We start from the raw sequence: 25,103 nt of genomic DNA on the forward strand, positions 1-25,103 counted from the left end.
CCTGGGTGACCAACTAACTACACTGGGGCCATCACACCCAAACACCATCCCCAGAGGACATGAGAAAAGAGATGCTTCCCCACCTGTTAGAAAGAAAAGCAAACACCTGTTCACAAGTGGAAGGAAGGTGAACCGGTAAGAGGTGGTACCTCCTAATACTAACCCTGACCCTAACTGGATCAAGGCCACCATATGGATGCCTGGAGCTAGTCCAATAAGCAAGACAGAATCAACCCTGGATAGAAGTCCTAGGCCACAGGGAAAATTAAGAGTCAATAAGCACAGAGTGACCTAGGCTAGCAATTCAGGTTTCAGGGCCCCTTTCAGTCTTAATAATTATTGACCACCCCAAAGAAAGTTTGCTTATATGCACTACATCTATTGATATTTACTCTTTTAGAAACCAACACTGTTCATTTAAAAATATTTATTTATTTGCTTAAAAATAATTATTAATAAAAAATAATAAAAATAATAAACATTAAAAAAATTTTAACATTTAAAAATTAATAATAAAAATAATAATAATTAACATTAGAAATAGCTATATTATCCCTAACAAAAAAAATTATTGAGAAAAGTGATCTTATACTTCATTTTGCAAATTACTGTCTGGCTTCAAAGACATCTGGAGTCTCAAATCTGCCTCTACATTCAATTTTTAGGATATATTGTTTTAGCTGAAAGACATATAGAAAATTTGTCTTACACAGATGCGTAATTGGAAAATGGGGTAGTATTTTAATAGTCTCTTCAGAGAACTGTGGATAGTCTTCTTTGATATTATACCAAAACTCAACAAGCAGTAGTTTCTTACAGGTTAATTGCAATGTGGAATCTGAAACATATTATTGAACTTACTAGACTCTGTTCCATTAAAATATATTTTTTTCTTGCAAAATGAATGGATCTTTTGTACATACATGATTTTGTAACATCATGTATTGGTCATTTGGAAAATGGTTCACTGAGTTATGCTATATTTTATTCACAACTATCAAAAAATTACATTTTATATGTCTTCCCTCATCCTTTCAGAAAAGTCTGTAAGGAGTTCTCTTGTGGTTCAGCAGATTAAGGATCCAGCATTTTACACTGCTATGGCTCAGGTCACTGCTGTGGTATAGGTTTGATGCCTGGCCTGGGGACTTCCATATATATCTGCAGGCTGGAGTTACAGTGGGGGGAAAAAAAAAAAAAAACTTAGAGTGTGAAGAAGCTGCCAAGCTCACCATAGAATATACAAGTTTTCTATAACTTTAGTCTTCATGTAAAAGCTGAAATTTTATCATTGGCAACAAAGCAAAATGATCTGTCAGTTGTTTTCCTTGAAGGGAGCGACTGATTTTGATCTTTTTTTGAAAAAAAAATGTCTGCCAAATACCCAATTCTAAATAACCATAATTTACCTGGCAGTCATGTTTTCAAGAAAAAATGCTGTTGCACAAAGAAAAAAAGAGTCTAGTTAGGTCACAACTCCAACAATTGCACAAGTGCTTTTTCTTAAGATGAGCATTCTACTTCAATAGGCAGCAGAAGTGCTTTATGCATATATCCTATTTCATCACCCAGAATATTAAAATGATGCATACTCAAATTTCAAGATTTAATAAAATTGATACCTTATACTGCTTCACTGAGAACATTCTTCAGTAAAACAGATTTTTCAATTTGAATGTGTGGCAGTTAAAAAAAAAAAATCTCTGTAAAATTTAGTGTCACTGCCTTGATGCATGCTAAGCCACCCATGCTTTTGCCCAGCATTGATTTTGTACCATCAGTACAAATGTCAACACAGTGAGCAAAAAAAAGCTCGTACAATTCAATATCAGAAAAATAAACAACCCAATTTAAAAATGGGCAGAAGACCTGGATAGACATTTTTCCAAAAAGACTTGCTGATGACCAACGGGCACATGAAAAGATTCTGAACCCTGCTAATCATTAGAGAAATGCAAATCAAAATCACAATGAGATGTCACCTCACACTTGTTAGAATGTCTATCATTAATAAGAACACAAATAACAAATGTTTACAAAGATGTGGAGAAAAGGATACCCTTATACACTGTAGGTGGGAATGTAAATTGGTGTAGTCACTGTGGAAAACAGTATGAAGCTTTCTCAAAAAACTAAAGAGAGAGCTACCATACAACCCAGCAATTTCACTCCTGGGTATATACTCAAAGAAAATGAAAACACTAATTTGAAAAGATGCTTGGAGTTCCCGTCGTGGCGCAGTGGTTAACGAATCCAACTAGGAACCATGAGGTTGAGGGTTCGATCCCTGCCCTTGCTCAGTGGGTTAACGATCCGGCGTTGCCGTTAGCTGTGGTGTAGGTTGCAGACGCGGCTCGGATCCAGCGTTGCTGTGGCTCTGGCGTAGGCCAGTGGCTACAGCTCCAATTCGACCCCTAGCCTGGGAACCTCCATATGCCGCGGGGGCGGCCCAAGAAATGGCAAAAAGACAAAAAAAAAAAGAAAAGATGCTTGCACCCCAATGTTCATAGCAGCATTATTTGAAATAGCCAAGATATGGAAGCAACATAAGTGTCCATCAATTGATGAATAGATAAAGAAGATGTGGTAGATACAATGGAAGAGTGCTTATCCATAAAAGAATGAAATTCTGCCATTTCCAACAATGTGGATGGACCTAGCAAGTATTATACTTAGTTAAATAAGTCAGAAAGAGAAAAAGATAAATACAGTATGATATCACTTATATGTGGAATCTCAAAAATACAACAACCAAATATATGTAACAAAACAGAAACAGATTCACAGGTATAGTGAACAAAGTAGTGGTTACCAGTGGGAAGAGGGAAGCAGGGAGGCGCAATATAGGGGTATAGTGTAAAGAGATACAAAAACTACTATGTATAAAAAAGAAACAAAGATATACTGTACAGCCCAGGGAAATATATCCATTATTTTATAACAACTTTAAATGGAGTTATAATCTATAAAAATATTGAATCACTATGTTATACACTTAAAACTAATATAACATTGTAAACCAACTATGCCTTAATTAAAAAAAAATAACCTAAGAGAGATGAGATGATCAAATGCACTTGCTGTGGTTTTTACAGATTTTAGAAAGTACTTTGGATCTAAATTTTCCATACAATTTCAATTCTACCGTTAATCACTGCCACCCACCAAGTAGACCTTTCTTTCATATTTATATCACACTCTCTACTAGAAACACTCTCTTTTCTCTTTCTCCCTGTCCAATCTCTATGTTTTCTTCCAACACTCAGTTCCAGTCTTATCATCTCCTCTGTAAAATTCACATATATTTCCTTGTCTTTTTTTTTTTTGGCCTTTTTTTTTTTCCCAGGGCCACACCCATGGCATATGGAGGTTCCCAGGCTAGGGGCTAATCGGAGCTACAGCTGCTGGCCTCTGCCACAGCCGCAGCAACAGCAGATCTGAGCTGCATCTGCAGTGTACACCAGAGCTTGCAGCAATGCCAGATCCATAACCCACTGAGCGAGGCCAGGGCTTGAACCTGCATTCTCACGGAGACGACATCAGGTCCTTAACCCACTGAGCCACAAAAGGAACTCTGAGATTCTTTTAATATTTTTCTTCCAAATGAAAAATCTTATTGTACAATTTGTGGTAAAACGTATAAATAAAATATGAAGAAGGAATTAAATTCAAATTCTATCAACCGGAGAAATAACCATAACTAACAGTTTTTAATATGTTTATGGAAAACTCACCCTTTACACAGATATACACACATACGCACACTACTGTGCAAGCCCACATAAAATTTTAAATAAATTGGTTCACACATTAAAAGCTATCTTTAACCTTTTTTTTTTTTTTGTCTTTTTGCCATTTCTTGGGCCGCTCCTGCGGCATATGGAGGTTCCCAGGCTAGGGGTCGAATTGGAGCTGTAGCCCCTGGCCTACGCCAGAGCCACAGCAATGCAGGATCCGAGCCCCGTCTGCAACCTACACCACAGCTAACGGCAACGCCGGACCGTTAACCCACTGAGCAAGGGCAGGGATGGAACCAGCAACCTCATGGTTCCTAGTCGGATTCATTAACCACTGCGCCACGATGGGAACTCCTTAACCTTTGTTTTTTTAGTTTTGTTTAAATCTTCTTTTTATTTAGTAATTATTCATGGATATCTTTTATTATTGATGAATGTAGCATTATATCATCATTTATAATGACTATGAAGTTTACAATTGCATGGATAGGCAATGATTTATTCAGCCAGTCTCCCACTGATGGGTGTCTAAATTGCTTCTAACATTTGTTATTATAAGCAGTGCTGAGATAAACAACTTTATACAAATGTCTCTTCATATTTTTCTAATAATCTTATTAGAATAAACTTCAAGAATTATAACTGTTTGATGAGATTATTTTGTTTTCTTCCTTTCATTCCCTAAAACACCTGATACAGAACAAAGCACAAAGCAAATACAAGTCAGAGAGCCTACAGGTAAATTCAGCCTGACAGATAAAGGATGTCTCCAACACACAAACATTGAATACCTAATGGAAATGTAGATCAATTTCTCTCAGAAAGACCTACTTGTTTTAAATCCAAACACTCTTTGTTTCCCCAGGAAAATGCCTTTTGTTTTTCACTGGAGAGAGAATTTTTTAATGTTGATTAAGAAATAGAGTGACTTAAAAATTTGCTGGTTAAAAAAAAAAAAAAAAAAAAAAAAAAGCTTGAATGACACTTCTGTCAACTAAAACTACTGACAGAAACCTACAGAAACCAGAAAGAGAAAATCATTACTTTGTATTCTGATTCAGGACCCAAATGCATTTGTCTCTAGTAGCATCAGTGACTGATTCAAAAGATCAGTTTACAGAAACCTATTTAACCTAAAATGTACCTGTCTGTGTTCATAATACAATGTTAATATGGACTCAAATTCATTGCATTATTTCTATAGAAAATATATCCTGCATCACAACTACCTAGATTAAAAATTAAATATGACTCAGTCATATAAGCTGGGTCTGTTGTTATAAGTAGATCCATCTTTTACTTTGGCCAAATATCTGCCACTGATGTTTTGTGTCAAAGCATCTCTGTAGCATGGGCCTCAGTATCCTAATCATAAAATGAGGGTGGCCAAAAATAAACTCAAATGACCCTTCTAATAATAAAATTCTATGTTCCTATGAATCCTTGAGAAGTAGATTTCCTGCTGTTGATTGAGCAATATTTACTCTTTGTTGAGACCCAATTAGACTAAATGAAATTAAATTTTAAATGACTTGGGAGGAGCCCTGTATAACATTAATTGCTAAGTACATTTTTATGCTAATCATAATAATTAGAATGTGGAAACAAAGAATCACTTGTCTCTAATGGAATTGAACCTGAGCAGGCAACTTTTGTAAATATTGTCTAAAATAATATTGTTAGGAGTTCCCGTTGTGACTCAGTGGAAACAAACCTGACTAGTATCCATGAGGGTGTAGGTTTGATTCCTGGCCTTGCTCAGTGGGTCAGGGTTCTGCAACTTGGATCCTGTGTTGTTGTGGCTGTGGCATAGGCCGGCAGATCCAGGTCTGATTTGACCCCTAGCCTTGGAAGCTAGGGGTGCAGCCCTAAAAGAAATCATAAAATAAAATAAAATACACAAGACTCCCACCATCAACCAAGATAGAGAAATAGGGACTAGGTTTACCCCACCAAAAGAAATAATTTGAAAACTGGAAAAAATATATGAAAAGACAGCTTTCAATATATTGGACTTAAAGAAACAAAGGGTAGTGTTCTCTGAGAGTTTGGCAATCAAAGTGAGCCCTATGATTACATCAACTTACTACCTGGAGAGAATTCATGTGCAGTAGCACAAGAAAGGGAAAACTGAAAAGATTCCAGCAAGCTCTCTGAGTTGAAAAGACAGAGCTGGAACAGTGGGGAAACGAAGGAAGCTAGACTTCACAAACCATCCTATTGAAGATGAGAGCTTCGCAGAGAGAGAACTCCAGAGATCTAGAAAGAACCTTCTTGAGTCTTCAGCTGAGTGCTTATCAACACATGTGTGGGAAGAGACTAGCCAAGGCTTGGGAATAAAACACCCAAAATAACTTATTGTAGGAATAGGCTTACACAATCATGGAGTCTGAGAAGTCCCAAGATCTGCAGTGTGCAAGCTGGAGAATGATGAGAGCCAGTAGTGCAATTCAGCCCAAGTCCAAGGGCTGGAGAATTAAAGGGCACATAGTGAAAGTGAAGGTCCAAGCCTGAAGGCCCAAGAACCGGGAGAACGGCCATCCCAGAGGAGGAACAGGTGGATGTCCCAGCTCAAGCAAAAGGAGCAAATCTGCTCTTCTTCAGTGACTTAAAACAGTCAGAAGTCCGTCACAGCGAAACTGGGTTCTCTGCTTGGGGTCTCGAATGGCTGAAATGGGGTGTCAGACTAGCTAAATACCCAATACGCTTACTGGAGCTCAAAGTCCTTTTTCAAATGCAGTCAGGTTTTTGGCAGGATCTATTTCCTTGCAGTTTTAGGGCTAAGGTCCCTTTTTTTGATGGCTGTCAGCCAGGTGTTGCTTTCAACAACTAGAGATCACTCTCAGGTCCTAGGCACACAGCCCCTGTGATAAGAAGTTTTCAATATGTTGTTTGCTTTCTTCCCTGCAGCTAGCAGGATACTGACACGTCCCTTCATTTTAAAAGATTCACCAATTTAGGTCAGGCCCACCCAGATTAACCCTTCTTTTGATTAACTAAAAGTCAACCTATTATAAGCCTAATCATGGGAGTGAAATCCAATTATTTTCACACATTCCATCTACTCAAGGAACGGAAATTACAGAGAGCATGTATATTAGGAGACGTGGCAGTTTTAGGGATTATATTAGAATTCCCCCTACCATAGTTCACCTTTCTCTGAATTCAGGGTCCATCATTTTTAATATAAACATGGATGTGTGATTAAAAACAGATGTTTTCTGTGCCTCATATGTTCATTTATTTATTTAGGAATTGATCCTGTAGGACTCCAAAGAAGTATTTGAGAAAGACTATGATTAGATTAGTATTAAAAATGAAAAGATAAAAGGCATATAACGAAAAGGGAAAAGATGATAGCAAGAAAGTCCTGTCTGAACATAAAACTCAGCTCTCTGCTTCTTCTAAAGCAGAGATAGAAATAAGATGAGCTCTTGTTCAAGTGCATCTTCCTTGCTAGAAAGAAACAGGAGGTTTTGTAGGAAAGACAAACGCTTCTTCTCTTGAGATCTGACAGATTTTCCCCTATCATTCTTTACAAAAGGTAACTTGAATAACAATGTCCTCAATGGCAGTTTCCATTTTACAAAATTCAGATTTTTTTTCAAATACAGTTTTCAATCCTTTATGAAAGCCTAGAGCAAGGAGAACAGCAGTTGCACAAATGTAAATCTATCCTAGGCATCGCAAGACTTTATGTGGGTTAACTCATTGAACTTTCACAATGACCATACGAGGTAGGTATAATGATTATCCCTATTAATAGAAGAAGAGCCCAAGTCTTATACAGGTTAGGTAAATTTCCCTGGCTTGATTAGATAAAAGGATGAACTTTGGAAAATAACAAAGAGCTAATATTTCATTAATCTCAGTGTCAAATATTGGTTGCCTCCATCAAGCTTTGGACAAGAGCTAAATGTAAGTCAATTCTTTTTTTTAATAGCTTTTATTTTTTTGGAGTTCCCATTGTGGCGCAGTGGCTAACGAATCCAACTAGGAACCATGAGGTTGCGGGTTCCATCCCTGGCCTCGCTCAGTGGGTAAAGGATCCGGCGTTGCTGTGAGCTGTGGTGTGGGTCGCAGACGCGGCTTGGATCCCGCGTTGCTGTGGCTCTGGCATAGGCCTGTGGCTACAGCTCCAATTCGACCCCTAGCCTGGGAACCTCCATATGCTATGGGAGTGGCTCAAGAAAAGGCAAAAAGACCAAAAAAAAAATTATTTTTTTCCATTATAGTTGGTTTACAGTGTTCTGTCAATTTTCTACAGTACAGCAAAGTGACCCAGTCACACATACACATATACATTCTTTTTCTCATATTATCCTCCATCATGTTCCATCGTAAGTGACTAGATATAGTTCCCAGTGCTATACAGCAGGATCTCATTGCTTATCCATTCCAAAGGCAACAGTTTGCATCTGTAAACCCCAGTTGAGACCAATAGCACTTCTTAAAGAGCTGATGGTTTCTGCTGCGGACCGAATGGCAATCCATGTGCTTTATCATCTAGAGGCAAGATGCAAGGTGCTTAAATGCAAAAGGATGATGTTTAGTTGGAAAAAAATGAACAGCTAGACTTACATTATTGGCTAATTGGAAGGGAACACCATTTCCAGATGGAGGTGAGGCAATGGGCCACCTGCTAGCTAAGAGTAGAGATGGAAAAAAACACAAATTTATGGATGTTTGTGTGTATTAAGATGTGGACGAGGCATAGGAGGAAATAGTCCTCTTTTCAGAGAGTGATTTGATAGAAAGGGAAAAGAAAGAAAAAGAAGAGACCCACTGAAGAGAAACGAGGCAAAGGTATAATAGCACCAAACCCACACAAGTTGTATCACTGCTTTGTCTCACTGGATGAGGAGACAAATATCCAGGTCCTGATTTTGTCACTAAGCTGTAAGGGTCCTTGAGCCGACCTATCCAACCTGCCCAAGCTTTACTTTTCCTCTGCACTAAAATGGAGCTTTTCATAGTCCTGGCTGTTAACTCCACAGAGTTTTATTGATATCATTCATTCATGCATAAAACTTTACCTCACACATTTTATGTATCAGGAGCTGTTCTGAGTAGTTGAAATAAAGGCTAAAGGACTCCATATTTACCCTCATATCCTTAAATCCCTTTCAAAAGAAAGCAGATACAGATAGAGGATTAAAAAAAAAAGATATATATGGACAATCTCTAACTTCATGGTATCACAGTCTTGGAGGGTAGCAGAGAATGTCATGAAGGTATAAAAGAGGCACATAAAATCATCATAAAATAGGTGATGTGTTGAATGTGTCTTCAAAAAGGGTGGCTTGGAGAAGCTGACTCCCAGCTTCCAGACTGAAAGTGGATAGGAATTGATGATGCACAAGCAGAGAAATAGGAAAAAGCAAAGTTTTGGAATTACCACTCCTGGATGCAAATGTAAGATGTATTATTTACTGCCCGAGAAGTGACGGGTACTTTGTAGGATTATTATGTGGATTGAAGACAATTTATGGAAAATAGTAAAAACTCAATAACGGATAGTTGGTAAAACGATGTTTATTTCAGTTTGTGAGGACATGTGCAAAGCATGAGATCATGAGAAAATATTAGCATGGATTGGAGAGGTGACACCACAGTTGAGATTACCTGGATTCCAGGTAAAAATGGTTAGGGATCATCTTAGGTTGTGGCAATAATATTGGTGACATGGAGGAGAACATGAAAGGGAAAGGTCTCCAGGACTTGGGGAGGGTGACCTCTGCTTAGGGGTGGCCTCCTGGTTGTATATTGGTGCTCTTTGCAGAGGGAGAAATAAGGTGGAAGAAATGGATTTGCTTGGGAGGTACAAGGTAGATGGCAGGTGCAAGGGTGAGAAATAGAGTTTGCATGTGTACCTGTTGGATTTAAGGTGGCTCTGGGCCATCCCAAGAGGAGCTGTTCAGAATGAGTATCTGAACTGGGGATTTAGTTTTGAGAGTCATCCACATGCATGCAGTAATGGAAGCCACAGATACAGATGGAATCACCTCAAGAGAGCATTTGGAGGGAGGTGAGAAGAGGATCAAGGACAGGGCACTGGATAAAGGCAGTCAATGGCAGGTTGAGAAAGAGAAGCTTCCCCAAGGAGAAGAGGCTGTGCATATGTGAGGACTTAGTATATGACCAGGTGCTAATGCTCAGCACCTGTCTCTTTTCCCTTCCTGGATCCCTGTTTCCTATCTTAGACTCTCAGTCTCACAGGCTGTTCTATCAGGCCTCTTCCAAGGGCGGTATCTCATTTATCCTTCCTACTCCCGACTTCCCCTCAACTCTCCCATTTCCTCTATGGACAGGTTTTAAGTTATCTGATAAGTTAAGTCACAAGCAAACCCCAAAGGAACACTAACCCATGGTGTAATACAGGCCCCCGTGGTACACAGGCTGGTAGCAATCTGTGCTTGGCAGATTGTCCTTCCCAGGACACCCAAAATCACATCATTTAGTTCTCCCGTGTGCATCTCCAATCCTTGATAAAAGCATATGGAACAGCAGAGATGACAAGAACAGAAAGCAGCAACTGGAGTATAAAATATCACTACAACCCCCACTCCACCCCCTCTTCCTGCAGGAAGAAGAAAAAACCAGAGGGGACATTGAGGAGGTGAGAAAACACTTTCAGGCAGAAGATGATTCTTCAGACCTGGGGAGTCTGGTACGCTATTGTTCCCACCTGGCATACAATGCCATGCTGGTTTTCATGCAAAGCAGTAAGAATTTTTAAAAATGTTATTACCAGAGGACCTAGCAAACCATCTGGACATGTGGGGCATTTGAGATTCTCAGGTAGAACCACACAGATAGGAAAAAAATAATCTAAATATTCATAAGTACTAGGATTTGAAAAGCAGACTCCAGATTTCACCAGGTGTTGTGGCTATTGAGTTAGGAAGTTTGCTCAGGGTCTCATTCTGAAGATATGGGAACAGAACCTCACCACTAGAAACCCCACGAGATGGCCTGCACTCCCACTCAAACGGGGGCTCATAATCTTTCCAGCAGCTAACTCGTGGGCTTCCAGACTGTCAATATGAGAGGGGGCTGAATTTACAACCAGTGCTGTGCCCATGTGACCTTTGGACTGTTTCATCTGGGGCGGGGGTGCCTTTTATCTACAGCAGCTTCTCATCTGTTGGTCTTCCTTGTGACTGTGATTTCGAACCTGTGCCTGCGTGAGATAAGAACTGAGTGGGCTTCTTTCTCCAAATCCTTCCCTGTTCCACTAAGCCTCAGAGTGTGTGTTAGGAAGCTGGCTCAGAACTAGCATGGAGCAGGCACCTGATAGATGGTAACTGTCACTGTACATTCCTATAGCATATATTTCATACACAGGATTCTTTCTCCCTAAATTTTTTTGGGTTTTTTTTTTTTTGGTTTTGGTCTTTTTAGGGCCGCACCCATGGCATATGGAGGTTCCCAGGCTAGGGGTCGAATCAGTTCTGTAGCTGCCAGCCTATGCCACATCCACAGCAGTGCCAGATCTGAGCCATGTCTGTAACCTACAACATGGCAATGCTCGTGGCACTGAGCAAGACCAGGGATCAAACCCGCATCCTCATAGACCCTAGTTGGGTTCGTTAACCACTGAGCCACGACGGGAACTCCATCTCCCTAAAATTTTTTTCAGAAACTTGCATAGATATAGGACATTGAGAATCTCAATAACCTATAGGGACTGAGATCCTTCAGTATTACCAGGTCTGATGTTTGAACTTGACCAAGGTTTGCTGATGGTTACTGCTTTTCCCAGTCATCAAGAGAGCATGGCTTCCATGCATAAAGGCATTTGCTGGAAATGTCACTAAAGCAGTTGGGTATCGGCTTGAAGAAAGGAGAAATGAAGACTCTGGAGATGTTGGCCTCCAGATTCCGCTTCCAGAGAGGAGCAAGTTTAAGAGTATCTGCAGGTGGCAGGGCACATATTTGGAAAACTGAGGATGCTACCTTCCTATACATTTTCCTTCCTTCTGCACTTTGTCTTCTTTCCTTCCAACAGTAATTTCTGTGTGCCTGCTATGTACCAGACCTTGGGGGTATGGGAGTGGACAACACAAACCAGACCCCACTCTCAAGGAACTTACAGTCAGGGGTTTGGGGAGATGGACAACAAACAGACTTACTGATAAACAAGTGAATTTTAGATGGCAGTAGGGGCCGCGAAAACAATAAAACTGCCCCCATGGTGAAGGGTGACCATACAGACAGGGCTGGGAGGGACAGCTCCTCTGAAGATTTGACATCTGCCCCAAGATTTGAGTTACAAGAAGGAACACCCAGAGGTTGGAGGAAATGAGCTTTCTACACAAAGTGAATGGCAAGCCCAAAAGCCTGAGGTGGGAATATGGTGAATTCAAGGATCAGAAAGGGGGCCACATTGCTGTGAAGGCCTTGAAAGAATTTTGAATTTCGTCCTAATGGGATGCCACTGAAGGGGCCTAAGGAAAGGAGTTATGTAATGTGATTTATGGTTTTATGGGGTTTGTTTTTTTTGTTTTTTTGTCTTTTCAGGGCTGCACCCATGGTATAAGGCATATGGAGATTCCCAGGCTAGGGGTCGAATCAGAGCAGTAGCCGCTGGCGTACACCACAGCTCACAACAATGCCAGATCCTTAACCCGCTGAGTGAGGCCAGGAATCGAACCTGTGTCCTTATGGATACTAGTCAGATTTGTTTCCTCTGAGCCACAATATGAACTCCCTTATTTATTTATTTTTTTAAAGATAATTCTAGCCAACAGATATAAAATGGAGTGAAAAAATTACCAGTCTCACCACATCATAATCATTCCTGTTATTGGATTTAAAATTAATTCAGTGGAACCTCCATCCCATCAATTGACTTATTGCCAAGGTTCATCATCAACTTTAAGCACAAGGTTTGGGGAGTTCCCTGGTAGCTCAGTGGGTTAAGGACCTGGCATAGTCACTGCTGTGGCTCTGGTTACTTCTGTGGCATGGGTTCAGTCCCTGGCCTGGGAACTTCCACATGCTGTGGGAATGGCCCAAAAAAGAAAGTGCAATGTTTGGTCCCCGCAGCAGAAGTTTAAGAGAATATGAAGTATGCCCTAAAGACCATTCCAAAAGAGAAATGCCGATTTCAATAAACACATTCTGGCACATGATTTATTTTAAATTTCACCTATTGCAGCCTCATCTACATTTCAGTTCCCACAATACAGAGTCTCAACCCTATGCCTCCCATGCCTCTCAACCTTGGCTGTAGATTAGAATAACCCAGGGAGCCTTTAAAGACAGATGCCCAGGCGGTACTGCCCTGTGACCCATTAAATCAGAATCTCTGGGGTAAGTCCCAGGGATTGGTGTGTTTTAAAGCTTCTTCGGTGACTCCCCTGGGCAGCAAAGGCAGCCACAGCCTCACAAAAACAGGCATTTCAGAGCGTCTGGTGGTGATGACAAGTAGCATGAGACCACGAGAAATGCGCTGTCCTGATGCTGTGCCCCTGGAGGCCTGAGGAAAGGCAATGACTAGCCTCCAGCTGCCAAGGAGTGCATCCCAAAGCCTGAAGAACGCGCACACACTCGCACAGGAGGCAAGGCCACAGTCAGTGGCATGTTGATCTGCAGTCAAGTGCCCAGATCTGCCCGTGAAACTAGGGGACATAGTGCCTCTTTAGAAGGAACTCTGGGGACCTTGACAAACTCCATTTAGAAATAATACATGAAACAAAGGATGATTTCATCCAAATAGGATGTCTGTGCAAGCAGCACCATAAAGATAGATGCCACCCCTGCTCTAAAGTGCCTGACATCCTACAGAGTTGAAAATGTACAAGCTAACACATCTTGTCAGGCTCTCAAATAGGGAAGCAGCTTTCCCACTTTCCTGTTTAGTTTTTTTCTACGTTCGCTTAGATGCTTGGTTAAAACAAAAAAAGAAAGAGAGAAGATAGGAAAAGAAAAAAAAGAAAAAAGCTCTAGCAGGTTTTAGTAAAGTGATATGTATGATCCAGTCAAGGAAATTTTCATTGTTTGCTGTGTTCAAGCTCTGTTTCACAGGGAAGAATGCTGTGGAGTCCTAAAACACTCTTTTATAGTCCTTCCTACATACTTTAACACTTAATTATATTCTGCCCTATATGGCTTGATATTATTTCACATGTGCCCATCTTGCCAAATCTGGTAGATTTCTTGAGAACATAATTCTTCCGTGATTTCAGCAGTACCTGTTCACAGGTTCACATTGCCTAGTGATCATAGCCATACTGAACAAGCCAGGTAACATTCGTACCTACTTTTACATCATGTATTTCCTCCCAGCGCCCAACTCCGAACCCTTCGCCTTTTCTCTGTGTGTGTGTGTGTGTGTGTGTGTGTGTGTGTGTGTTTATACATGTGTGCACATATGTGTGTGTGATTCTCTAAAGGAAATGCAAGGCTCTATGCAGGCACCTCTGTAACTTGGAAACTTCAGTGGAGGTTACCGGGGTCTTGGTAAATCAAGGTACTATTCTTGTGTTTACAAGTGACATGCAGAGCTAACATAGAGCTGATTCCTTGTATTAAAGGGGAATGGATTCTACCTTGAGGGAAGCTCCATGGGTCAGTATCCCAACTCTTAACAGACCATAAAGCTTCTGGAAGTCAAGGATGAGCTCCCCGCCACCGTCTTTGGGTGATGATCTAGATTCTTCACTGGAGTAATCATAATCTGAAGAGCAAGGCAAGCTTCAGAAGGCAAAGCATGTTGTAATTCTTAGCAGCCCAGGCATGGGGAGTGGGACCACTAAGCATCATTAGCCACAATGAAGAGGAAATTCTTTAAAGTTCTCAAAAGACAGCACACTTAGTGAGAGATGAATGGTGCCCTTGGAATCCCTCCACAGGACCTCCTGAGAAGGAATGGGGCCAGGAAGTCACCTTCTTTCTGATTATACATGTGTATGGAAGACAAAAATCAAAATCTATAGTGTTTTTCCACTGTGGCACAGGGGGTTAAGGATCTAGCTTATCTCTGTGGGTTAAGGATCTGGCATTGCTACAGCAGTGACATAAGTTGAAGCTATGGCTCTGATTTGATCCTTGGCCCAAGAACTTCCACATCCATGCCAAGGGTGAGCCCCCCCCCTCCAAAAAATAAAAATAAAAATATATCAACAACGGCAAGATTCATCGAACCTAAGAACTGGGAATCCTGCTAGGTCTTGGAGTTGGGAGTCTATATGCCTCAATTTTCCACTGTCACTGTGATCTAAGAAAACAAGAATCATAGTCATTGTCCTGACTAGAAGTTAAAGAAGGAGATAATCTAAAGAGTGTGAGGTTTAAATGTCTCCAGCATTTTATTATTCCCCAAACGTTCTCTAGTAATTCCCCTAGTCAGGATGATTATCGAAATCCACTGAGGGACTTGTAACAACAATACAGAGTCTCTGAATCTAGTCTGTCACCATCAGAATCCTCAAACAAGGGGACCTGAAACCCTTATTTATAAGAGGTCCCCAAGTTGATCATGATGTTATGGTTGGAAAGCAACAAAGCAACCATTGGATAGTTACCGAAAAATGGATTTTACCCAGACACTTGGTGGACGCTTGCCCTTGACTATTTAATAACTAATAAAGTCATTAGTCAGCTTCCTCTGTCATTAATCAGAAGGTCTTGGTATTATTGTCAGGGAAAACAGAGCCTAGTAATTAGTCTCTAATTTTGCTGCAGAACAGGACATCCTTGGTGAGGAAGGAGTCAAGCTCATGAACTAATCTTCTCCCCCCCCATTGAATTCCCCAGCATGGATCCCACCCTGAGAACATATATGAGATTCCTATAATAAAAATAATCTACCCTTGCTCAGACAGGTAACAAAGTAATAGGCTCTGGCTAATTCTAAATGATTTCTTCTTTAACTCACCTCTGTATAGGGCAAAACTCCATTGCAAACTTTTAAACATTCTTCAAACTTTAGTGGGATCTCACCTTCTATAAACCTACTGGAAAGAGAAGTTAGGGTTGGAGCTACAAGTAAGGAAAAGAGCTCAGCAGGGTCTTTTTTACCATCAGGGCCACAGAAGATAGAAATTATTTAAAAGGAGATGGGGGAGTTCCTGCTGTGGCTCAATGGACTAAGGATTTTATTTTGTCTCTGTGGGGATATGGGTTCGATTCCTGGCCTCTCTCAGTGGGTTAAGGATCTGACTTTGCCAGTAAGCTGCAGCTTAGGTCATAGATGTAGCTTGGATCTGGCGTTGCTGTGGCTGTAACTGTGGTTGTAGCCTCAGCTGCAGCTCCGAATTGACCCCTAGCCCGGGACCTTCCTTATGCTGCAGATGTGGACCTAAAAAGAAAAAAATTCTAATATATGGCACAAATGAACCTTTCCACAGAAAATAAAATCATGGACTTGGAGAATAGACTTGTTGCTGCCAAGGGGGGAGGGAGGAGTGGGATGGATTGGGAGCTTGGGGTTAATAGATGCAGACTCTTGTCTTTGGAATGGATTAGCAGTGAGATCCTGCTGAGCAGCACTGGGAACTATATCTAGTCACTTACGATGGAGCATGATAATGTGAGGAAAAAAAAAAAATGTGTACATGTATGTGTAACTGGGTCACCATGCTGTACAGTAGAAAATTGACAGAACACTGTAAACTAGCTATAATGGAAAAAAATAAAAATCATTATCTATTAAAAAAAGGAGGTGGCTTATGAAGGAGTGGGAACATGAAGATGACAGTACAGGCTTAGGAGAAAGGGTAATGCTATATTGACAAGGCACGAAGTGTGCCGTGTGCTTTGGCAGTGTGGAAGAAGGATACTGGGTTGAGGCGTGACTGTACCTCCTTAGATATCACTTTATGCACAGTTCTGTTATGGCATTTCTGAAGTTGAGTTATGTTCCAGGTCTCTCTTTCTCTCCTAGTCTGTGAACTTGCTGAACTCAGGGAACATGTATATTTATCTTTGGATCTTTAGTCTTTAAGAGAATTCCTGGCACATAGTCAGCTCTCAGTAAATGTTGAAATGAGTAAAGCAGCTGCAGCCTTGAGGGCATTATCCATGGAATGGTCCTACAAATGTTCTAGGAGCTAATAAAATATTGAAAATACAAAAATATGTCCCTAAAACAAGATCAGAGTCTTGATCCATCTCTAGAATAAAATGTTTGGATTTTATTTTTAAGAATTTATTAAGCTAGCAAGTTCCCATTATAGCTCAGCAGTAATGAGCCCAACTAGTATCCATGAGGATGCCAGTTCAATGCCTGGACTTGCTCAGTGGCTTAAGGATCCTGCATTGCTGTGGCTGTGATGTGGGCTGGCAGCTGTAGCTCCAATTCAACCCCTAGAAGGGAACTTCCATATGTTGCACCTGCTTCCCTAAAAAAAAATATATATATATATATATATATATATATATATAGAGAGAGAGAGAGAGAGAGAGAGAGAGAGAGAGAGCGCACTACATGTGGCTCTTATTGTTTTGTTTTTTAGTACAGCTGTATTTTTTAAGCATTTAAGACTCTAAGCCATAGCTTGTCCATTACATTCATATTTCTTGGGTTTAGGTGTTGTACTACATTTATAAGATGTAGGATAAAAGGATGAAGCCCATGGGTATCTGCGACTGGTTCTGTTAATAATTGTTTTCCTTTTCTCATTATAGTTTGACATTTTAGAAGCCAAATTCTGTTGTACACTCTATTAGTCTCTTGTACTGGACTGGGACTGAGGTTGAGAACAAAAAGAAAGTAAAAATGGAAAAACCACCAAGACTGAAATGGCACAACTAGAATGACAACTTTAGCTCATCATATGCTGACACCTGAAAATTGAGGGACAATCACTTACTCAAAGAGATAAAAATAATGGTACAAAGAGCCAGGGATAGAAGAGGGTTGCCATAGATACACTGTATATTCTACAATGGATAGGTTTTCCTTTGTCATGGGTATTGTCACTTGGCACCATATCAGTCAGCTGTTGCTGTGTAACAGATAACCACTAAATTTCAGTGGCAGACAACATTAAGTTGTTAGCTTCAGTCATACATGGCTGATTAGACTGGGCATGGATGGGTAGCTCTGGGCTGCCAATTGGGCTCTGGTCTGCCTACGTGTCTCACCTTTCTTGCATGACCGGCTACACAGGAGAAGCTTTATTGCGGCAATAGCAGAGGAACACGAGGGGCCACACAATCAGGCAAGAACATTTCAAGTTCCTGCTTACACAACTAACTGACATCTCATTGGCCAAAGCAGATCACATATCCAAGCCCAAACTCCAAGGGTGATGAATGTAAATATTTTTTAATGACAATTAAATGTCCACAGGCAGAGCCACAGGCTGAGGCATTTCAAGAATAAGGGAAATAATTATGTTAAGAAGGTCAAGGGTAGGTGATTCTTGTATCATTAAGCCCCAAATGTCTTGACTCTCATTCACTGCTGTCAGGATGGTGAATAAATAACAATCTTTCTGCAATATACATTAGAAAATTCTTGCCTATTGACTTCTAAGAGTTGTCCTGAGATGTATAGAAAGATTTTTCCATAGTGGATGGAATTTTGCATCCATCATACTTTTATATGAATGAAACACTGGAATCAACCACAAGGGGGTGGATGATAAAAGATGGCACATGTAGATGAGGGATCATAGCAGAACATGTAATGGCATAATTGCCAACATAGGTACTTAATGAAAAAATCATCTTAGAAAACAGGTATAACATAATCCTAATTTTGTTTCTAAATCATGTGAATATAGAGAGTTTATAAACTAAAATATAATAATGGTTATTTTGAGTGGAGACAATTTTCATCTGAAATCTACTCTACTCTTTCGCCTTAACACTAGGAGAAGCCCTATGACTTAGTTCCTAAAAACAGAATGTTAGTAGAAGTGGTTTGTCCATATATTCATGTGCAGGGGTTCTTTTCCCTCTTCCTAATGGCTGGAGTGGTGGTGGCTAGAATAAACTTGAAAGCCACATCAAAGATGACAGATCTACTACCCTGTTTGAAATGTTCTCAGAATTCCTAGAGGAGAGGGAAATTAAATTTGATAAATCACTTAATTTTAGGATGACTTTATTACAGAAACCAGCCTAAACTCTTAAGCCACTGGACTTACTAATGATTTTTTTATTCTCTTCTATATGGTTTTCTGCATTTTCCAGATTTCTCTTTTGGATAAACAGTAATGTGCAATTAATGCAACCAATAACATATTATTTTTTCAAACCTAAACATCTTATTCCAAGACTTCTTCAAAATAATGAATTACAAGTGTTTTGCACAGGTACTGTTTTTTATTTTCTCTTTCATTATGATTAAATTTATGGGGCAGGAAAGCAACAGAATAGGGACATCTCAAAATAGGGACGTTTTGAGGTCCCTTCTTAACTGAGAAAGTCGGGATGTAGAATACAGAGTTTGAGGCTCAGGCCAAACTGGGTTTGAAATTCCTTCTGAGGTTTGGGTAACCTCTCTGAGTTTTGATTTTCCTCATCTGCAAAGCTTGCAGAATTAAATGAGTGTGTGGGGGGAAAAAAGACCACCCCAGGGGGAGCACACCATTACCAATGCTCTCATGAGATGTAAGTTTCCTTCGCTAATTCCCTTCTTTTACAAAAATGTGGCCATGTAGACCAAACACTTGATGTTGAGAACAATATGAAACATACAATTTTTTTTCTTCTTCTTCTTAGGCTTGTGCTTTGACCAAAATGTCACACTTCTCCGGAAAGGAGAATTATAGCATTACATGACTAAACATGTCACTGAATTCTCTTCCCTGTTCATTTTCCCATTAGGCATCTGGCCAGTCGAGTTAGGGCGGGAGCGTGCTGACAGGCCTTCAAGGTTAGCACAATACCCCTCCACCCTTATTCTAGTTTATATTTTTCCAAAATAGAGCTGGGGCAGAGAATTGTGTTGCTCTCTCGGCAGAAATAAGAGCTTACTTTGTGTAAACACCATTAAAAAGCAAAGTGGAGGGGGAGATGCAAATAGAATAAGCCACGGTCTCCAGAAGCACTGTATGGGAATTTCATTGCATATGTTTTCTGAAAAGACTAGAAATAACAACATGAATAATCATGAAGCTCAAATTAAACTCACTAACTCCTACAGCCACTCATAACCTTTCCTTTATGCTGCACCTCTCCTCTCTCATTAAATTAGAATACTAAATCCACTTTAAATCTTATATTTAACATCCATGGCAAAAAAAAAAAAATACAAAATACTTTAATGAAATATTTAGAGACCTCAGCTCCTATTACTGTTTTTCTCCTTCCCTTTCAATAGGATATATATGTATTCTCTCCCTCTCAATCGCTCTACCTCCACCCCCAAATCTAGCCCTTCCATCACCTCTGTAGACCCAGCTACTAAATTCTTTGATCTTTTCTCCTTCCTCTTAATACTTTCCTGTCTTGTATAGCCTACTTTTTGTACAACCCACATTCCTGATTTTATCAAGGTGAATGTGATCAAGATGTCAGAACAGATGTGTTCACTTACTGTTCTCTTAAAATGCCACATTGTATTTTAAGTGACTTGTTTGAATGTGAGCCTTAAGTAAACTCTTCAAGAATAACTCTCACTGAAGAAACAAACTAAGGATCTAAAGAGTAGATGGTTTACATATATAAATCTATACACATATATAAATGTGTGTGTGTGTATATACATATATGCACATATACTTATGGAGACCTGGCTTGTGACAATAATTATAATTCTGCATAAAATGTTTTTCTCTCTGGGAGCATCAGTGTCCTTGTCCCTGATAGAGACACTGAAACCAGCACAGTGAATGTCCGAATCCATACCCTCATTTTCATGGCTTTGGATGTGATTTGATTCACTGCAGTACTTACAAAGCTGCAATTCCTTGGAGGACATGGAGTAATTGAAGATGTACACTGGGAAGCAGGTGCCAGGTCAAGATTTCAACAGGTTTCAAGATAAGGACCCACAAAAGTCATCCACACAAACACACCCAGTCGTTATTTTGAGGAGGAACAGCTAAGGGAAATTGTAGCCCTGGTCAGCTACAATAGAGGAGCAGGCATTGGGAGAGAGGCTACTAGCATGAATGTGGAAGACCGTGGCACCTCATTAGGTGCTTGGGGTTCTGAGGAGTGCTTCGCATGAAGCTGGGAGTAGCTGTACAAGATCTGTCACTCTCAGAGATGTGGTTGGGAAGAATCAGGTGAATGAAGCTACTCCAAAAAGGGAGCAAAGTCTTGAAAAATAAAGGTAATGATAATTAATGATATCTCTACCCATATGGAGAGCTTACTTCGGGCTATGTATTATCCTACATGTAATTCATACATCGTCTCATTTAAATAAATGGAGGATGGCCTGCCCATCAGAGGAAAGCAATGAGGGTTAAAAATTAGAATTCTAGAAAATCCTGGGAGAAACAGGACCAAGAGATCTCAGCCATGAATTACAGAAAAAGTACTTTCAGTAGATGTAAGTAAACCATTAGATAAACAGATTCTTTTTCTTTGGGCCAATTCTTTCTTGAATAAATACACAGGCAAGTTGCAAATTATTGCACACTTTTATGGTATCAGCACTGGACTCAGCAGTATACATGCATTAGCTCTTTCACTCTTCACAGGTAATCTGAAATGTAGTTATCTTACAAGGAAACTGGGGTTTTGAGAATTTTAAGAACTTCCCCAAGATTGCAAAAGGGAAATGTCCAAACCAGATTTTTTATTTTATTTTATTTTTTTTTGGGGGGGGGGGATCTTTTTTTTTGTCTTTTTAGGGCCACGCTCACAAAATGTGGAGGTTCCCAGGCTAGGGGTCGAATCGGAGCTGTAGCCACCAACTTACGCCAGAGCCACCGCAACACCAGATCCGAGACACATCTGCAACCTACACCACAGCTCACGGCAATGCAGGAACCTTAACCCACTGAGCGAGGCCAGGGATCGAACCCACAACCTCATGGTTCCTAGTTGGATTCGTTCCCACTGTGCCACATCATGAACTCCATTTTTTTTTAATTATTTAATTTTTTTTATTTTTTGGCAAGTCAGCATTTGAACCCAGAATGATTTTTCCCCCAGACTCTGACTTTTCCTGCAGTTCATGATCTCTGGTCTTATCTTTTCTAGTCCCATTTAGAGCCTCACTGTTGGAGAAAAGTCTCCTGTACCCTCATCAACAAATCTGACCTTGTGTCCAAATATTACTATAATAGAAACCATGACATAAATATTCAATTATTTTCATCAAGACAGAACAACCTCAAATTTTCTCTTCCTAAGGCACAATTTGACCCCACATTCACCTCAGAAAAAGCGTATAACACTCTTTGGCCAAACTTATCCACACTTCAGATCAGATTAAACTCTCTTGGTGCCAAGTACTTAATGCTAAGCCATAGAGCTCAGCTTTGTGTCATAATATCAGCTTGCATTTCTTTAGCACCTGTCATCCCCATGGATACCAAAGCAAATTACAACCGTGGACCAATATGAATCTATATATAGGTGTCTCTTCACCCCCTCTAGGGACACAGTTTCTTAGAATCTTAAAAAATTGTCTGACAGTTCCAAAGAGGAATGAAGAACAGAATATCTCTATTTAAGTCAGAATATCCAGGAGTTCCCATCGTGGCTCAGTGGTTAATGAATCCGACTAGGAACCATGAGGCTGTGGGTTCGATCCCTGACCTTGCTCAGTGGGTTAAGGATCCAGCATTGCTGTGAGCTGTGGTGTAGGTTGCAGACGTGGCTCGAATCCCTCATTGCTGTGGCTCTGGTGTAGGCTGGCGGCTACAGCTCCAAATAGACCCTACCCTGGGAACCTCCATATGCCGAGGGAGTAGCCCTAGAAAAGGCAAAAAAAAAAAAAAAAAAGTCACAATATCCATTATACTGTATATCCATTTAAGCTAGAAAATAGTATAACTCTATACAAATTTCTAATGCTATGGGGGTTAAATGTAGAATTTACCATTACATTCTTCAGTCTGAAAAATAATTGACTTTGAAAAGTAGCACTCTACCAACGGCCTCTCTAATTTTATTTTCTATTTTGAAAAATCAAATGTCCATTTGCTTAATGAGAGTCATGTCTCTCTACTGTCCTGAATGACACCTGTTCCATCTGAATAATGACAGTGTTCTTCATCACAGACTCAGAGAAACAGTCTTTCCACCTGTGATGAACATTAACTTTTTCAATTCCAAACAAGTCAACATATATGGAGCACCAACTATTTTAGACATTTTTCTAGGTGATGGAATGTAAGGAGCAGGGGTAAGAGCATAAAATATGGATGTAATACATGCTTTCAAGGGCCTCATAATACAGCAGCAGAAACAGATATTAACCACCTTTACACATATTACACATGACATATTTACAACAGATACAAAGTTTGTGGGTCACAGAAGAGGAAGCAGTAAATTTTCCCTAAAATAAGAGAGAAAAGAGGAGATGACACGATATTTTCTGACAATAATAGTGTTGGGAGAAAGTTACCCCCAAGGAGTTGCTCATGTTTTTACACATCTTGTGGGTAAGGCACTGCCCTTTTGTTCTGTATTATCTTTTCAAGGATGTTTATATAATAAGCACCCTTGGAAGGCGGAGCTAGTGTCTTGGTCCTGAGCACAGGGCAGATTTTCTTGTTTCCAGTATAATAAAGACAGTGTCTCCCTTGAAGGCAAAGAGCAGGTATGCTTGCAGCCCATTGTAAAGGAGCATATTCCATAAGTTTGGGGTTCTTCAACTGCAATGTAACAGCCAAGTAACATCAGCCCCATGGAACTTGGAGTGTGGTACCCACATAACAATCATGGTCTTTGTTCTGCCATGACTGTTAACGTTCTTCATCTCTTACCCAGGAGTGTTGTTTCTCTGACGTCATCCATGAAAGAGTAATAGGCTAACTTGTTAGCTGGTAAAGTCAATCTAAGACCCTTCACACTTTCTTCCCAATTGCTTTCACTACAGACTAATCCTTGTCTAAGCACTTTATTCTTTTCCTCACCCTCACAATAGCACTACAATGTAGCTACCATTGTTATCATCATCCTTGTGTTAGAAGTGAAACAGAGGCACTGGGAATTACAGAAGCAGTAGAGATGTGATGTGAAACTGAGCCATCTGGATCCAGAATCTGCAGGCTCACAACTCCATGGCTCTACCTCCATGGATGGGAGCTCATGGCTGGAAGTCATGTCATAACTTGTGCAGGGCAGCTCCATCATGGAAAGATTCTGTTTACATTGCAAGGAATTTTGAAAGGGCCTCTTAGGAGAATAGGAACTAATGCCCAGAATGTTCACAGGGCTATGGAAATGCCTTGGGATCATCCAGGAAATTTCAGAAGGAGAGGAGGACTCAGTGAAGAAACTGACAAGGCATAGCTTTGGGGTGGGAGGAAACCAGAAACCTGTAACCTTAGAGGAGAAAGATTAGGAAAATGTTTCAAGATGCAGTGGTTTATGAGTCTAGAAAAGCATCCTTTGCATTTGGCAACATAAAGACTGCTATAATGTTTGTTGACATAGTTTTGGTAGGATGATGATGATAGTAGCTAGATTAGAAAAGAGAAAGTGAAATTAGTTGTGTAGACAACTATTTCTAGACATTTGAGTTGAAGGGATGTTAACTAGAAAGATATGAAGACATAGTGAGTTTTTATTTTATTTTTTTAATTAAGATGGGAAAAGCAAGACTGGGTGGGAATGACCCCATGAAGAAAGAAAGATTTATTATGTTTGAGAGAGAAGATAACCTAATTAGGAAAATTCTTGGAAAAAACAAGAAAGAGAATATGATAAAAAAAAATGGGCCAAAGAGAAGAGATTCACCCAAAATCTCCATCTGGTTAATGGCAGTAAAAGAATTAACTCTCAGGCCTGTACTTTCTCCCCCTCGACCACAACTTTTTTCAAATAGCATTTGTTACTGCTTTTTCATCTCAATATTCACCAAAGAGGCAAAGAGAAGCAGTAATGGTTCTGTGACAATTTGATTGCTCAAATTAGATTTCATCAGTGAGACACAGTTGTTCAGAGAACACTTTTTGAAAATATAAACCTAGTTAAGGGAAGGGAGGCAATGTATGCCAGGGGTCACTGTAGTTTATCACTGGTATTTTCATTCCTGTAGTTGGTGCCTTAATGATTGAACCAAGTGAGCTGATTAATGAGTAAGCTGAACTGAGTAGCTTTACAGTGAAACTCAGGCCTCTTTTGCCTGCAAATCAACCCCCTAGGAAGCTGGAAACTTTTATTTGCAAAAATATTTAACAGTACAAATAAACATACTGTTGTACATCATGTAAAATTAATGAAATAATTACAGTGAAAGCCCTCACTGAGACAGCTGGCAGCTTAATTCTCATA

General features: G+C 40.0%; 1 protein-coding gene across 15 annotated transcripts in view; it reads left to right on the forward strand.

Annotated features, from left to right (window-relative positions):
- Window positions 1-25,103, forward strand: part of LOC100511522 (uncharacterized) — a 680,138-nt gene that overhangs the window by 563,789 nt on the left and 91,246 nt on the right. For 2 of the 15 annotated variants that reach the window (XR_014815192.1, XR_014815203.1), the window contains exon 6: window positions 10,324-13,651. The exons of the other annotated variants lie outside the window; for them this stretch is intronic. The gene's annotated coding sequence lies outside the window, so the exon portion shown is untranslated. Of the gene's footprint in view, window positions 1-10,323; window positions 13,652-25,103 lie in introns of those variants that run through there. 15 annotated transcript variants of the gene reach the window in all.

This window comes from Sus scrofa, chromosome 9, assembly GCF_054392235.1.
Source record: "Sus scrofa isolate SSC_HxYL_T2T_F1_AM1 chromosome 9, Sscrofa_HxYL_maternal_Yorkshire_Landrace_v2.0, whole genome shotgun sequence".
Lineage (NCBI taxonomy): Eukaryota > Metazoa > Chordata > Mammalia > Artiodactyla > Suidae > Sus > Sus scrofa.